Genomic DNA, 15,264 nt, shown 5'->3' with positions numbered 1-15,264 from the left:
GGAGAGGGAAACACAGACTCCGGAGCAGGCTCCAGGCTGTGAGCTGTCAGCACAGGGCCTGAGGTGGGGTTCATACTCATGAACCATGAGATCATGACCTGAGCTGAAGTCAGATGCTCAACCAACTGAGCCACCCAGCTGCCCCTGGCACAATTTTTACTGCTTATGGGTTGGGCTTGGAAGTTCTTAATGTGGGATATGAGAAGAGGGTGAGTCTTTGGGTTAGTTGTGTTTCTTAAGATGGGGGATGATGCCAACAAAGTGAGCAAAGAAGGAAGAGTTCTAAGAGTCACAGAATTCTGCAGTTGTGATAGCATAACTGATGGGGGTGGGTATGCTCGTTCTCATCCCTTTTACAAGGTAATTTACCCCCAATTGCTTTAGATTTTTCTCATCTCTGTTTAGTATTCCTTTAGGCAGAGCCACTGAGAGCGGTGCAGAGAAGTCTCAGAAATTCTCTTCGAGCTCTCAGCGCAGGGTTCTGAGATGGACACAGACCTGGGAGAAATGTAAAGACCTGCATTTCCTACATGATGGCAATGCCATGCCAAGACTTCTGGGAGATGTAAATAGAGCCACACACAACTGCCTCTGACAGTTTTCCATGAGAAAGATTGTGTTCCGCTGATGCAGCCTCAGAGACAAAAGAGAACAAGGCATCAAGAAAAAGACTGGTTTGTTTTTTTATTCTGAAATAATTTTAGACTTACAGAGGAGCTGCAAAAAGTAGTTCAGAGAATTCAATTATATCCTTCATCCAGTCTAACATTAACAATTAATGCAGCCATCACACAATTATCAAAACTAGGAAATTCACATTGGTGTTAACATTTCATGTTCTTATTGGTATCACATCATTAACTGAAGTACAGACCTTATTTGAAGGAAATTTCTTTTCAAGGCAGATTTTAGCCTCCCTCTGATAAGTGTTAAACTCTGGTAACAGCAAAATTCAGTATCATAGTAAAGTTGTATCACCACTATCTGTTGCTCTATAACAAACTACTAGAAATGTAGTAAATTAAAACAACAGTTCTTTATTGTTACACCCCATGATTCTCTGGAGAAGAAATTTGAACAAGATGTAATGGGGACAGCATCTCTCTGCTCCATGATTTCAGACTCTCAGCTGTAAGACTCAAATGGCAGGGGCTGAAGCAAATGGGGACTGTCCGGGGATCAGCTTCTCTATTTCCACATGGCTAGCTTGGGCTTCCTCACAACATGGTGGTCTTGGGGTAGTGGAGCTTCTTTCATGGTGGCTCAGGGCACAAAGTAAGGAAACAAACCCAACAGTCCTCTTAGAAGTTGGGCTCGGGACAGGCACAGCGTCACTTCTGCCATAGTCTGTGGGTCAAAGCAAACAAAGTGAACCTGGATTCAAGTGGAGTGTAGATACTTCCCCTCATGATCAGAGGAGTGTCAAAGAATTTGCTGTCAATTTTACTGTGCTACAGGAAACTGTTGTATCAGCTAATTTCATGTTTTGGAGAGGAGCAAGTTACCCTAAAGCAAATTCCCTTTGTTCTGATAAGAGTCACTCGGGAAGCCTTTACCCCTTACTCTGTAGGGAGAAGAAATGTAAAGAAGGTCTTTGTTCCTCCACATGGTTTAGCAAAATCTATCCTACTGTTGATAACCAGAACTCTGAAGGACCAGGCAAATCTATATAATGGATGGTAGTGATTCTGATCAAAGTCTATGGACAGAAAAAGACACTAAGACCATCTATAGATGAAAGGATAAAGAAGATGTGGTATGTATACACAATGGAGTATGAGTCATAAAAAAATGAATGAAATCTTGCCATTTGTAACAACATAGATGGACCTAGAGGATATTATGCTAAGTGAAATAAGTCAGAAAGAGAAAGACAAATACCATATGATTTTACTTATGTATGGAATCTAAAAAACAAATGAACAAATGACAAAAATAAAAACAGACTCATAAATACAAAGAACCAACTTGATTGCCAGAGGTGGGGAGGAGGAGGTGAGCAAAATAGGTGAAAGGGATAAAGAGGTACAAATAAAATAAGTCACGGGGATGATAAGTACAACATAAGGGATATAGTCAGTAATAGAATAACTTTGGTAACAGGTGGTACCTATACTTATCATGGTAAGCACTTCATAATGTTTATAATTGTTAAATCACTATGCTGTACACCTGAAACTAATATTATATGTGAAACATATAATCAAATAAATAATTTTAATTAAAAATAAAAAATAGAAGTGCCTGGGTGGCTCAGTCAGATTAAGCATCTGACTCGATTTCAGCTTAGGTCGTGATATCATGGTTCATGGGTTTGAGCCCCATGTTTAGGATTCTTTCTCTCTGCACCCCACACTTCACTCTCAAAAATACATAAATAAAACCTTAAGCAAATAAACAACTAGGAAAAGAAAAGAACACTACAATCCCTAGGGACAAACTAACTGATAGGAAGAGCAGGCCATACATGATCCTATAGGTTTTGGGGAAAGAGGTGGTTCTGGAAGCCCCTCTGGACCCAGCCATCCTGGCATAACAGCTTTGCTCTGAAAATAAAAGGTTAACCATATGCTTGTGACACAGAGAGGGCACTGTCCTGGCCTGTGTGGTATCTGCACTAGTAAGAGAACCAAGGCAGCAATAGACAAGGACCCACCAGGGACAGAAGCAATGGACAGACTACCAAGTTTCTTTCTATTAGAGATTAGAAGTAAGATTTACTCCTCAGAGTTGCTGGACAGTTCTGGGGAAGGGAGAACAGTGGACTTCCTGCTCACAAGAGCCATATGGGGCACATGGTCTCTATCACAACTACTCAACCATGTATGCAGGGCAGCATGAAAGCAGCCACAGAAAATACATAAATGAATGTGCTCCAATAAAATTTTATTTATGGATGCTGAAATACGAATTTTATATAGTTTTCACATGTTGCAAAATATTATTCTTTTTAATTTTTCTCATTTAGGCATGTAAAAACCATTCTTAGTTCACAAGCCATATAAAAATGAGGAGTGGACCAGATTTGGCCTCTGGGTCAGTTTGCCAACCCCTGAGTGATAGCAATAACTTACTATTCATTTGGATTTTGTTTTTTTACCTAACAGAGTGTTAAGCAGTATATTATTAACTGATTCAAGAAGTTAAAAGGTAGATAATTCCTGGGTTCAGAAACATGAGGATTCAGCCTCTGCATACTCAGTGCAGCCTTTACAACTGGGGTCATAGGTCAAGGAGACTGCTGTCGCTCCAGACGTCACTCCTTACCAGTGACTCTCAAATGTCACCATGTATCAGAATCATCTGAGGGAATTGTTAAAATACTGTAGCTGGGTCCCACCTTCAGAATTTCTGTTTTAGTAGTCTGGGATGGGACCTGAGAAGTGATTTTTTTTTTTCATATTCATGGCTAAGATTTATTACAGCAAAAGGAGACAAAGCAAAATTAGCAAAGAGGAAAGACACAGGGGGTAAAGTCTAGAGGAAATCACATGCAAGCTTCCAAGAGCTGTCCCGTTGGAGTCACACAGGATGCATTCAGTTCCTCCAGCAATGAGTCATGATAATGCATTTTCTAAAATGGTGTCTACCAGAGAAACTCATTAGAGACTCAGTGCCCAGGGTTTTTCATTGAAGGATAGTCACATAAGCATTCTCTCTGCCTAGCGTGTACCAAAATTCCAGAAACAGGGGTTTAATATAAATGACATTATTTACAGTTTAGGCACAATGGACCATCCTGAGCAGGGGGTGACAGGAACCTTCCTGAAATCCAGTTTTCAGACGTCAGCAAGGACCATCCTTGCAAGCAAGACTTTCTCCGGTCCAGGTACTAACCAGGCCCGACCCTGCTTAGCTTCTGAGATCAGATGAGATCGGGCACGTTCAGGGTGGTATGGCCATAGACTGAAGCAAGACTTTCTAAGAAAACCAGTCATCAAACCTGTTGTGTTACCTTTTGAGAATTTATATTTTTAACAAGTTTCCAAGTGGTACTAATGTCACTGTTTGGGGACCACACTTTGAGAACTACTGGTTCATTTTAAGACCACAGTCAGGAAGCTGGTCGGTGCAGGGTCAGGGCTTTTTCCTGGTGGCTTTTCACTTCTTACAGGGGAGTGATATCTTTCTCAAAGGAGGGAAATCTCTTTATGTTCACTGGCTCACTTCAAAACTAATCACTGGCTTTGCCAACCATGAGTTATTCCTTGAAGCTGGACAAATGGCAGTCCAACCAAAATTAAATTTCTGTCACAGAATCAATACATAGGGTTTCTAGCCCCAGCACTTTGCCAACTATGTCTTCTCTCTTTAACCTCACAACATGTGAGGTAAGTAAAAGCAGGAATCTTTAGGTTGAGAGACCTTTCCAGTGCCAGCTGTGATCACCTGAGATGTGGCAAAGTACTCTTCCCTGATTTCATCACTCCTTGAAGTCAGCTGGCCTTGTTGTACCACCTAGGGTAGAAGGGGGAGATCAGCTCTGAACAGTATGAGCAATTTGATCAGCCTTTCTTTAATATTTTGTCTAAAAGGACCTGATTCAATTATGGAGCTTTTAACCGGGTTTTATTTTCTAGAAAGTTTTCTGTGAACACATAGGCAAAGTTAAATATTTGATCTCTCCAAATATTAAAATTGGAATCAGTCCAGTCCAAGAACCTCAGCTTCCAAATAAGAGAGAATCTTTAGTGACATAGTATCTCATTCTGGTATTTTTATTTTTCTTCAACAGGCTCTAAGTGACTCACTAACATTTTTGTTAATATTCTTCATATCCGGAATCCTGGGTGGCTAAGTCAGTTAAGCATCTGACTTCAGCTCAGGTCATGATCTCACAGTTTGTGAGTTTGAGCCCTGCTTTCAAGCCCCAGAATCCTCTCTCTGTCTCCCTCTCTTTGCTCCTCCCCACTCACATTCTCATTCTCTCTCACTCAAAAAATAAATAAAAACAAAAAAACAAAAAAAATATTTTTCATATCCTCTCTCAGTTGCATTATATTGAGTCTAGTATGATTGGGTAATTTCCTCAAGGCCACACAATGAAGCAAGAGTCATGAAGTGTTAAGAACGGTGACCCAAGAAATATTCTATAGGGAATAAACTGTGTCATTACCCGAAGAATCTCAAGTTCACTTTCCTAGGAATATCCACTCTATAAATTAAGAATCAATACCACAGTAGCTCTAGCCTTTATGCTGTGATTCCCAATGTGAACTGAACTTCAAAGAAATAACCCAGAAATAGTATAAAACCCTAGAAAGGCCGACCCTACTAAATTACCTTGGCTGCCCTTGCAGTCTCATTCTCTTGGCCTCCTTGAACTTGAAGGCAAACATTATCCTTATCTCTAGTAAACTAGACTTGGGAAGATGAATTTTAAAATGTCAAAGATTATGCTATGATTTCTGTCAAAGACAAAGAGATTAAAGAAATAGCCTGCAAGGAAGGTAATGATGACTGCTCAAATTTTGAAAAATAGTTCTGGCTGTACTGTATTATAATACAACAGGTACAAATTAATCCCTGACACCTCTGGAAAAGAGGAAGACTATATGGTCACACACTCAGATAAAGGTTTAGATACCTGGGAAGATGCTTTGGTTACTAAAGATGTACCTCTTTTCAAGGATAATCTGAGTATTCCTTTAAAACTCTAGCTTAGAATAAGATATCACAATGATCAATTTAGAGGTGTAAGCAAGAATAAGGATACAATTTGCTTTTCTTTTACTTGAACTTCCAACTATACAACTGAAGGCTGGGTTGGTGTTCACTCTGTCCTCACAGTGATGTAGCCAACTCATTTCATCAAAGGAATTCTTCTAATACAGAGAAACTTTTCTCGAAGGTAGGAAGTTGCATCTGCTAAGGAAAACCTGCTTCAATACCCCAAGACCCTAAACCCATTATTTTTTCAGTGAAAACTGAGATCTTTCTGATGTCGCCTCAGCAGAAGGACCCAAAGTTAAAATTATGGTAAAGTGAGGTCACAGGCCTGGCTGTGACCTAAGCCATGCTGACAAATACATGGTAACATGCTGTGGGTGCTCTCCTAAAATTTATCCATTGTAGACACTGCTGACTGACCAAGGAAACTCACAGTCCTTTTCAACACAAGTCTCTAGACATGAATGTGCTGTTGAGCTTGTAGCCACTAGCTACGTGTGGCCATTGAGCACTTGGAATGTGGCTAGTCTGCCCTTGCATGTGCTTACATGTAAAAAAAACACCACATTTTGAAAACTTCATTAAAAATATATAAGATATTTAATAATTTTATATATTGAAGACTTCAGATATATTGAGTTAAACTACACACACACACACACACACACAATTGATTAATCCTAACTGTATCTATCTTTTTAAAAATATGACTTCTAGGAAATTTAAAATTGCATTTGAGAAATAAACCCTCAGCCTTATGGTCAAAAGATCTTTGAAAAGGGTACTAAGGCTGTACAGTGGGGAAAAGGATAATCTTTTAACAAATGGTGCTGGGAAAACTGAATAGCCACATGTAGAAGAATGAAATTGGACCCTTACCTTATACCTATCCAAAAACTAACTCAAAATGGAGTAAAGACATAAATATAAGACCTGAAACTGTGAAACTCCTAGAAGAAAACAGAGGGGGAAAGAGCTTCAGGACACTGGATTTTCCAATGATTTCTTTGATATGGTACCAAAAGTACAGGCACCAAAAGCAAAAATAGGCAAATGAGACTACATAAAACTTAAAATTTTCTGCAAAGCAAAAAAATAGAGTTAAAAGGCAACCTATAGAATGAGAGAAAATATTTGCAGGTTATATATCTGAAAAATGTTTAATGTCTAGAATATATAAAAAACCCATACAAGTCAACACCACAAAACAAATAATCCAATTAAGAAATGGGCAAAGGACTTGATTAGATATTTCTCTAAAGAAGACATGCAAATGGCCAACAAGCATGTAACAGATGCTTAACTTCTCTAATCATCAGGGAAATATGGATCAAAACCACAGTGAGATATCACCTCACACTGGTTAGGGTGGCTACTATAAAAAAAAAACCCCAAAAACATAAAATAACAAATATTAAAGATGATCTGGAGAAATTAGAACCCTTGTGCACTCTTAGCGGGACTGTGAAATAGTATACACACAGTGGAAAACAATATGGAAGTTAAATTAAAAATAGAATTACCATATGATCCCATAATTGTACTTCTGGGTATATATCCAAAAGAATTGAAAGCAGGATCTTGAAGAAATATTTGCATACCGATGTTCCCTGCAGCATTATTCACAACAGCCAACATGTGGAAGCAACCCAAATGCTTATCCAGGGATGAATGGATAAAGAAAATGTGTTATATACATTAAAATAGAATAATATGCAGCTCTAAAAAAGAAGGAAACCTGTCACACACTACAACACACATAGACATTGAGGACATTATGCTAAGTGAAATAAGCCAGTCACAAAGGGACAAATACTGACTCCACTCATGGGAAGTATCTGCAATAGTCAAAAATCATAGAATCAGAAAGTGGAAAAGAGGCTGCTGAGGACTAGAGGAGGGGGAACAGGGAAATACTGTTTAATGGGCATAAGTTTCAGTTTTCAAGATGAAGTTCTAGAGAACCATTGCATAACAAGGTGCATATAATTAACCCTGCTGTGCACTTAAAATGGTTAAGATGGTACATTTTATGTCATGTGTTTTTAGTACATTTTTTTAAATTACCAATGTGGCTCACTTTTATGTCTCCCATATTTCTATCAGACAGCACTGCTCCAGATAGTCACTGCCTGTCACTCCGAGTTGGCACACAAGACAAAACCTATTGGCCATGACAGGCCTGAGCAATAGTGTCATGTTTTCCCAGATATGGAGCTAAATTGAGATTTTCCACTTTTTAAAGAATATTTATTAGAGTGGTTGGTTGCAAAGCATTTTTAAAATCTAAAATTGAAGAGTAATAACTATATATAGTTATGTATGATGTGTAATAATATATATCATATATATCAAATAACTAATTTGGGGATCAAATTATAGATTATGAGGACAATAAAAGGGATTTTAAGGACAGTTTGGGAGAGACCTCATACTTTCTCAACTAGAGAGCTTGCGCCCTGACAGTGAGAAGCATTCCTAAAGTCACAAAGAGCTCTTGGAACCCACAATCCACCCCCACCCCACTTCTCCCCACTGTGCCCCAGCAGTGCCTCATTGGTCTGACTCATTCTAATTCCTCATGTTACTTACAGACTGTGACCAGGTGGTTTCGTGACATCCTGTGCTTTTCCCAACTTACAGCCAGAAGTCCTTCCCCGGTCTTTGTTTAATCTTCCTGCTTCCCTTTCATTCTCTGCTTTCTTCCCAAGGACCAGAAAACAGATGCCGTTTCTCTCTCTCACCATCTCTTTACCCTTCTCTTCTCCTGGTCAGAGCAAGAGAATGAAGTTCACACTGGTGTGTCCCTCTCCAGGCTCAGAATGTGAACCACCAGGACTGATTTCCCATTGCACGTTTTCCTGCAAGTAAGCCATCCTAAACTCACCTTAAACAAAAGGAGAAATACACATCTCATTCCATTGCTTCTATCCAGATCAGTTTCCACCCTGGAAACTAAGGATGGCTGCAGTGTTTCCAGTGGTTCCCTTGGCAACAACTCGGTTTAAAACTTTCTCCAAACACAAACTTCTTTCTATTAAAGAAGAAAGGACACTATTAAAGTGTCCATTTCTACTAGGAAGAAATTTTATAGTTACATTTTAAACTGTTTATAACAGGTCTGTGACCCCGTTGTTTTGTTTTGTGGTTGTGTTGTTGTTGTTTTTTAAGTTGGTTTCATTTCATTTATTTTTTCAAGACCTGGACACCTGAAGATCTGTATTCCTTAGAGGAATAAAGACATTTCTCTCACCTTGTTTTCCTTTGGACTAATTATCTAGGAGGTTCCCTCTCTGTGCTGAAGAAGGCTCGATAGGTTTGGCAGGAGACACTTGTGACAGTGTCATCTGGGGCTCAGAAATGGAGTTAGGAGTAAGGGGCAAATTTTTTTTTAAAGGAACAAAGCTTAGGTATTTTTTAAGATGCTGATTTAGTGGGTTATTGAAAATGCTGCCCACATAGCCTTTTAACCCTCAAAGATATCAGATAACTTTTTTCTTGCAGTGAGATGAAGTGGCTGTCATTATCTCCGAAGGTCTGTATCATATTGGAATCTGTCAGTGCAGGTCAGGGAGTCTGCGGTGCTCTGGGCCCAGCTCGGGGACTGAATTACATTTCCCCGGCACAATGGCTGCAGAATGGGTGGGTGCTTTGTCATTTAAACTGCATAAAGAGGCAGAAATTGATTTTTATTGTGGATCTTCATATCTAATAAAGCTCCAAGGGGCTCTTTTCTTCTCCGATTGAATAGCCATTGAATGCTTTCAATCTAGTTCTGTGTTTCATGCCTAAACTGAATAGCGGGAAGGCAGAAAATAGATGGGGGAAAAGAGGCCAAGTCACTTTCCAGATTGAAAAGGATATGGCAGAGAAATAAATAAAAAAAAATAAAATAAAATAAGACTATTTGGAAAAGCATTTAAGTGGAAAGGGGAACTTTCTTGATGCTCTGGGGGGAAAATTGCTTTCTGAGGTGTGTATGTGTGCGTGTGAGCGTGTGTGTGTCTATATACACATGCACACACGTGCAAATCCACTCGTAGGTGTGTGTGGGCAACTGGAGTACGTTATGTGCACTGCAAAAATCTATTTATGGTCAACTGGCCCGGGGCCAAAGTGCTAATCACAAACTTACCTCTCAAAGCCCACCCCTCCCCGCACTCTCTGTCTTCAAGGCTCTGACCCAAAGAAATCTCAGCTAGAAGAAGCTCCTGGAGTGGAGGCTCTGGGCTGGGGTGGGGAGGAATGTGCTGTTCCTTTTGCAGAGGCCCTGGAAGATCCTGGGCCCCGGATTCTTGTCCAACACATGCAGAAGTCCAGTAACCTCTCAATTTAATGCAGAAGAGAATTACAATTCTTCTGGATACCTCCACCTGCTAAATCCTGACGTCCCTCCCTTGAATGGGGTTTCCTAGTTATCAGGGCTTTTGAATTTTTTCATCCCAGTCAATCTTCTAAAAGCAGCATTGAATCTTAAGAGCTCTATGAATGCTTGTGCTTTCAACCACAGACCCCGGATGTCCAGCTCACCACATGTGTAACTCAACACCTCCCCTATACACAGCCCTACACTAATGATAGAACCCTCTCTGGTGTGGACATCCAGACTTTTCAGTATTTGTCTCCCCAGTCTCCAATTTACCTTCTTCTGGCAATAGCCCTCAGTATGCACTCAGAAATCCTCCTCCCCCTCTCTCAGGCCAGTGATCTGAATGGGATCCTCCCCTGTCTCCAACTCTTAGCAAATTAGTCATTTTCCTTTGGCCGCCTTGACTGGTCCAGGGAAGGCAAGGGACCTAAACTCATCAGAATAATACTTGCAAGAACTAGGAGAAAAAGAGACTCTTTTATCCTGGATTGGAACCTGGAAGACTAGGAGGCTGGAGCTGCTGCCACCAATTGGACCCCCTCCCGAGGAAGCTTCCTTGAGAAAGGAACCATTACACAGAGCAGAGAAGACCCCGGCCAAGAGCTGGAGCAAAATCAGGAATCCTTGGATCCAGCTGTACCTGAAGCTAGATCTTTCTCTAAACTTCCTATTTAAATAAGGTGATATGTTCCCTTTGCACTCAATTCAGTTTGCTTTAGGTTTTGCCCCTAGCAAAGAAAACAGACTTTACTTACATATTCGATAACTATTATTTTTTTTTTTTTTTTTTTTTTTTTTTTTATTATAGCATATTGAAAATAGATATTTTTATTTACAGAAGAAAAATTTGATAAACCCCAAATGTATACTTTTCTTTTTTTTTTTTTTTTTTTTTTTTTTTTTTATTTATTTTTTTTTTTTTTTATTTTTTTTATTTTATTTTTTTTTTTTATATATGAAATTTATTGTCAAATTGGTTTCCATACAACACCCAGTGCTCATCCCAAAAGGTGCCCTCCTCAGTACCCATCACCCACCCTCTCCTCCCTCCCACCCCCCATCGACCCTTAGTTTGTTCTCAGTTCTCAACAGTCTCTTATGCTTTGGCTCTCTCCCACTCTAACCTCTTTTTTTTTTTTTTTTTTTTGTTCCCCTCCCCCATGGGTTTTTCTTAAGTTTCTCAGGATCCACATAAGAGTGAAACCATATGGTATCTGTCTTTCTCTGTATGGCTTATTTCACTTAGCATCACACTCTCCAGTTCCATCCACGTTGCTACAAAAGGCCATATTTCATTTTTTCTCATTGCCACGTAGTACTCCATTGTGTATATAAACCACAATTTCTTTATCCATTCATCAGTTGATGGACATTTAGGCTCTTTCCATAATTTGGCTATTGTTGAGAGTGCTGCTATGAACATTGGGGTACAAGTGCCCCTATGCATCAGTACTCCTGTGTCCCTTGGATAAATTCCTAGCAGTGCTATTGCTGGGTCATAGGGTAGGTCTATTTTTAATTTTCTGAGGAACCTCCACACTGCTTTCCAGAGCGGCTGCACCAATTTGCATTCCCACCAACAGTGCAAGAGGGTTCCCGTTTCTCCACATCCTCTCCAGCATCTATAGTCTCCTGATTTGTTCATTTTGGCCACTCTGACTGGCGTGAGGTGATATCTGAGTGTGGTTTTGATTTGTATTTCCCTGATAAGGAGCGACGCTGAACATCTTTTCATGTGCCTGTTGGCCATCCGGATGTCTTCTTTAGAGAAGTGTCTATTCATGTTTTCTGCCCATTTCTTCACTGGGTTATTTGCTTTTCGGGTGTGGAGTTTGGTGAGCTCTTTATAGATTTTGGATACTAGCCCTTTGTCCGATATGTCATTTGCAAATATCTTTTCCCATTCCGTTGGTTGCCTTTTAGTTTTGTTGGTTGTTTCCTTTGCTGTGCAGAAGCTTTTTATCTTCATAAGGTCCCAGGAATTCACTTTTGCTTTTAATTCCCTTGCCTTTGGGGATGTGTCGAGTAAGAGATTGCTACGGCTGAGGTCAGAGAGGTCTTTTCCTGCTTTCTCCTCTAAGGTTTTGATGGTTTCCTGTCTCACATTCAGGTCCTTTATCCATTTTGAGTTTATTTTTGTGAATGGTGTGAGAAAGTGGTCTAGTTTCAACCTTCTGCATGTTGCTGTCCAGTTCTCCCAGCACCATTTGTTAAAGAGACTGTCTTTTTTCCATTGGATGTTCTTTCCTGCTTTGTCAAAGATGAGTTGGCCGTACGTTTGTGGGTCTAGTTCTGGGGTTTCTATTCTATTCCATTGGTCTATGTGTCTGTTTTGGTGCCAATACCATGCTGTCTTGATGATGACAGCTTTGTAGTAGAGGCTAAAGTCTGGGATTGTGATGCCTCCTGCTTTGGTCTTCTTCTTCAAAATTACTTTGGCTATTCGGGGCCTTTTGTGGTTCCATATGAATTTTAGGATTGCTTGTTCTAGTTTCGAGAAGAATGCTGGTGCAATTTTGATTGGGATTGCATTGAATGTGTAGATAGCTTTGGGTAGTATTGACATTTTGACAATATTTATTCTTCCAATCCATGAGCAGGGAATGTCTTTCCATTTCTTTAAATCTTCTTCAATTACCTTCATAAGCTTTCTATAGTTTTCAGCATACAGATCCTTTACATCTTTGGTTAGATTGATTCCTAGGTATTTTATGCTTCTTGGTGCAATTGTGAATGGGATCAGTTTCTTTATTTGTCTTTCTGTTGCTTCATTGTTAGTGTATAAGAATGCAACTGATTTCTGTACATTGATTTTGTATCCTGCAACTTTGCTGAATTCATGTATCAGTTCTAGCAGACTTTTGGTGGAGTCTATCGGATTTTCCATGTATAATATCATGTCATCTGCAAAGAGCGAAAGCTTGACTTCATCTTTGCCAATTTTGACGCCTTTGATTTCCTTCTGTTGTCTGATTGCTGATGCTAGAACTTCCAGCACTATGTTAAACAACAGCGGTGAGAGTGGGCATCCCTGTCGTGTTCCTGATCTCAGGGAAAAAGCTCTCAGTTTTTCCCCGTTGAGGATGATGTTAGCTGTGGGCTTTTCATAAATGGCTTTTATGATCTTTAAGTATGTTCCTTCTATCCCGACTTTCTCAAGAGTTTTTATTAAGAAAGGGTGCTGGATTTTGTCAAAGGCCTTTTCTGCATCGATTGACAGGATCATATGGTTCTTCTCTTTTTTTTTGTTAATGTGATGTATCACGTTGATTGATTTGCGAATGTTGAACCAGCCCTGCATCCCAGGAATGAATCCCACTTGATCATGGTGAATCATTCTTTTTATATACCGTTGAATTCGATTTGCTAGTATCTTATTGAGAATTTTTGCATCCATATTCATCAGGGATATTGGCCTGTAGTTCTCTTTTTTTACTGGGTCTCTGTCTGGTTTAGGAATCAAAGTAATACTGGCTTCATAGAATGAGTCTGGAAGTTTTCCTTCCCTTTCTATTTCTTGGAATAGCTTGAGAAGGATAGGTATTATCTCTGCTTTAAATGTCTGGTAGAACTCCCCTGGGAAGCCATCTGGTCCTGGACTCTTATTTGTTGGGAGATTTTTGATAACCGATTCAATTTCTTCGCTGGTTATGGGTCTGTTCAAGCTTTCTATTTCCTCCTGATTGAGTTTTGGAAGAGTGTGGGTGTTCAGGAATTTGTCCATTTCTTCCAGGTTGTCCAATTTGTTGGCATATAATTTTTCATAGTATTCCCTGATAATTGTTTGTATCTCTGAGGGATTGGTTGTAATCATTCCATTTTCATTCATGATTTTATCTATTTGGGTCATCTCCCTTTTCTTTTTGAGAAGCCTGGCTAGAGGTTTGTCAATTTTGTTTATTTTTTCAAAAAACCAACTCTTGGTTTCATTGATCTGCTCTACAGTTTTTTTAGATTCTATATTGTTTATTTCTGCTCTGATCTTTATTATTTCTCTTCTTCTGCTGGGTTTAGGCTGCCTTTGCTGTTCTGCTTCTATTTCCTTTAGGTGTGCTGTTAGATTTTGTATTTGGGATTTTTCTTGTTTCTTGAGATAGGCCTGGATTGCAATGTATTTTCCTCTCAGGACTGCCTTTGCTGCGTCCCAAAGCGTTTGGATTGTTGTATTTTCATTTTCGTTTGTTTCCATATATTTTTTAATTTCTTCTCTAATTGCCTGGTTGACCCACTCATTCGTGAGTAGGGTGTTCTTTAACCTCCATGCTTTTGGAGGTTTTCCAGACTTTTTTCTGTGGTTGATTTCAAGCTTCATAGCGTTGTGGTCTGAAAGTATGCATGGTATGATTTCAATTCTTGTAAACTTATGAAGGGCTGTTTTGTGACCCAGTATATGATCTATCTTGGAGAATGTTCCATGTGCACTCGAGAAGAAAGTATATTCTGTTGCTTTGGGATGCAGAGTTCTAAATATATCTGTCAAGTCCATCTGATCCAATGTCTCATTCAGGGCCCTTGTTTCTTTATTGATCGTGTGTCTAGATGATCTATCCATTTCTGTAAGTGGGGTGTTAAAGTCCCCTGCAATTACCACATTCTTATCAATAAGGTTGCTTGTGTTTATGAGTAATTGTTTTATATATTTGGGCGCTCCGGTATTCGGCGCATAGACATTTATAATTGTTAGCTCTTCCTGATGGATAGACCCTGTCACTATTATATAATGTCCTTCTTCATCTCTTGTTACAGCCTTTAATTTAAAGTCTAGTTTGTCTGATATAAGGATGGCTACTCCAGCTTTCTTTTGGCTTCCAGTAGCATGATAAATAGTTCTCCATCCCCTCACTCTCAATCTAAAGGTGTCCTCAGGTCTAAAATGAGTCTCTTGTAGACAGCAAATAGATGGGTCTTGTTTTTTTATCCATTCTGATACCCTATGTCTTTTGGTTGGTGCATTTAGTCCATTTACATTCAGTGTTATTATAGAAAGATATGGGTTTAGAGTCATTGTGATGTCTGTATGTTTTATGCTTGTAGTGATGTCTCTGGTACTTTGTCTCACAGGGTCCCCCTTAGGATCTCTTGGAGGGCTGGTTTAGTGGTGACAAATTCCTTCAGTTTTTGTTTGTTTGGGAAGACCTTTATCTCTCCTTCGATTCTAAATGACAGACTTGCTGGATAAAGGATTCTCGGCTGCATATTTTTTCTGTCTAGCACACTGAAAATCT

The 15,264-nt window shown here is 39.5% G+C and overlaps 1 long non-coding RNA gene across 1 annotated transcript; it reads right to left on the bottom strand.

Annotated features, from left to right (window-relative positions):
- Positions 1-662: 662 nt before the first annotated feature.
- On the bottom strand, positions 663-8,732 carry LOC147577179 (uncharacterized). The gene is made up of 3 exons (XR_015255766.1): positions 8,558-8,732; positions 8,263-8,437; positions 663-1,347 (listed from the first exon to the last, which is right to left on the bottom strand). It is a non-coding gene; the product is annotated as an uncharacterized LOC147577179 (long non-coding RNA).
- Positions 8,733-15,264: the final 6,532 nt, after the last annotated feature.

This window comes from Puma concolor, chromosome C2 (genome assembly GCF_028749965.1).
Source record: "Puma concolor isolate L17-30 chromosome C2, mPumCon1.1.hap2, whole genome shotgun sequence".
NCBI classification, from domain to species: Eukaryota; Metazoa; Chordata; class Mammalia; order Carnivora; family Felidae; genus Puma; species Puma concolor.
The sequence above is the reverse complement of the archived record's forward strand: the minus strand, read 5'-3'. Positions and strand labels throughout refer to the sequence as shown.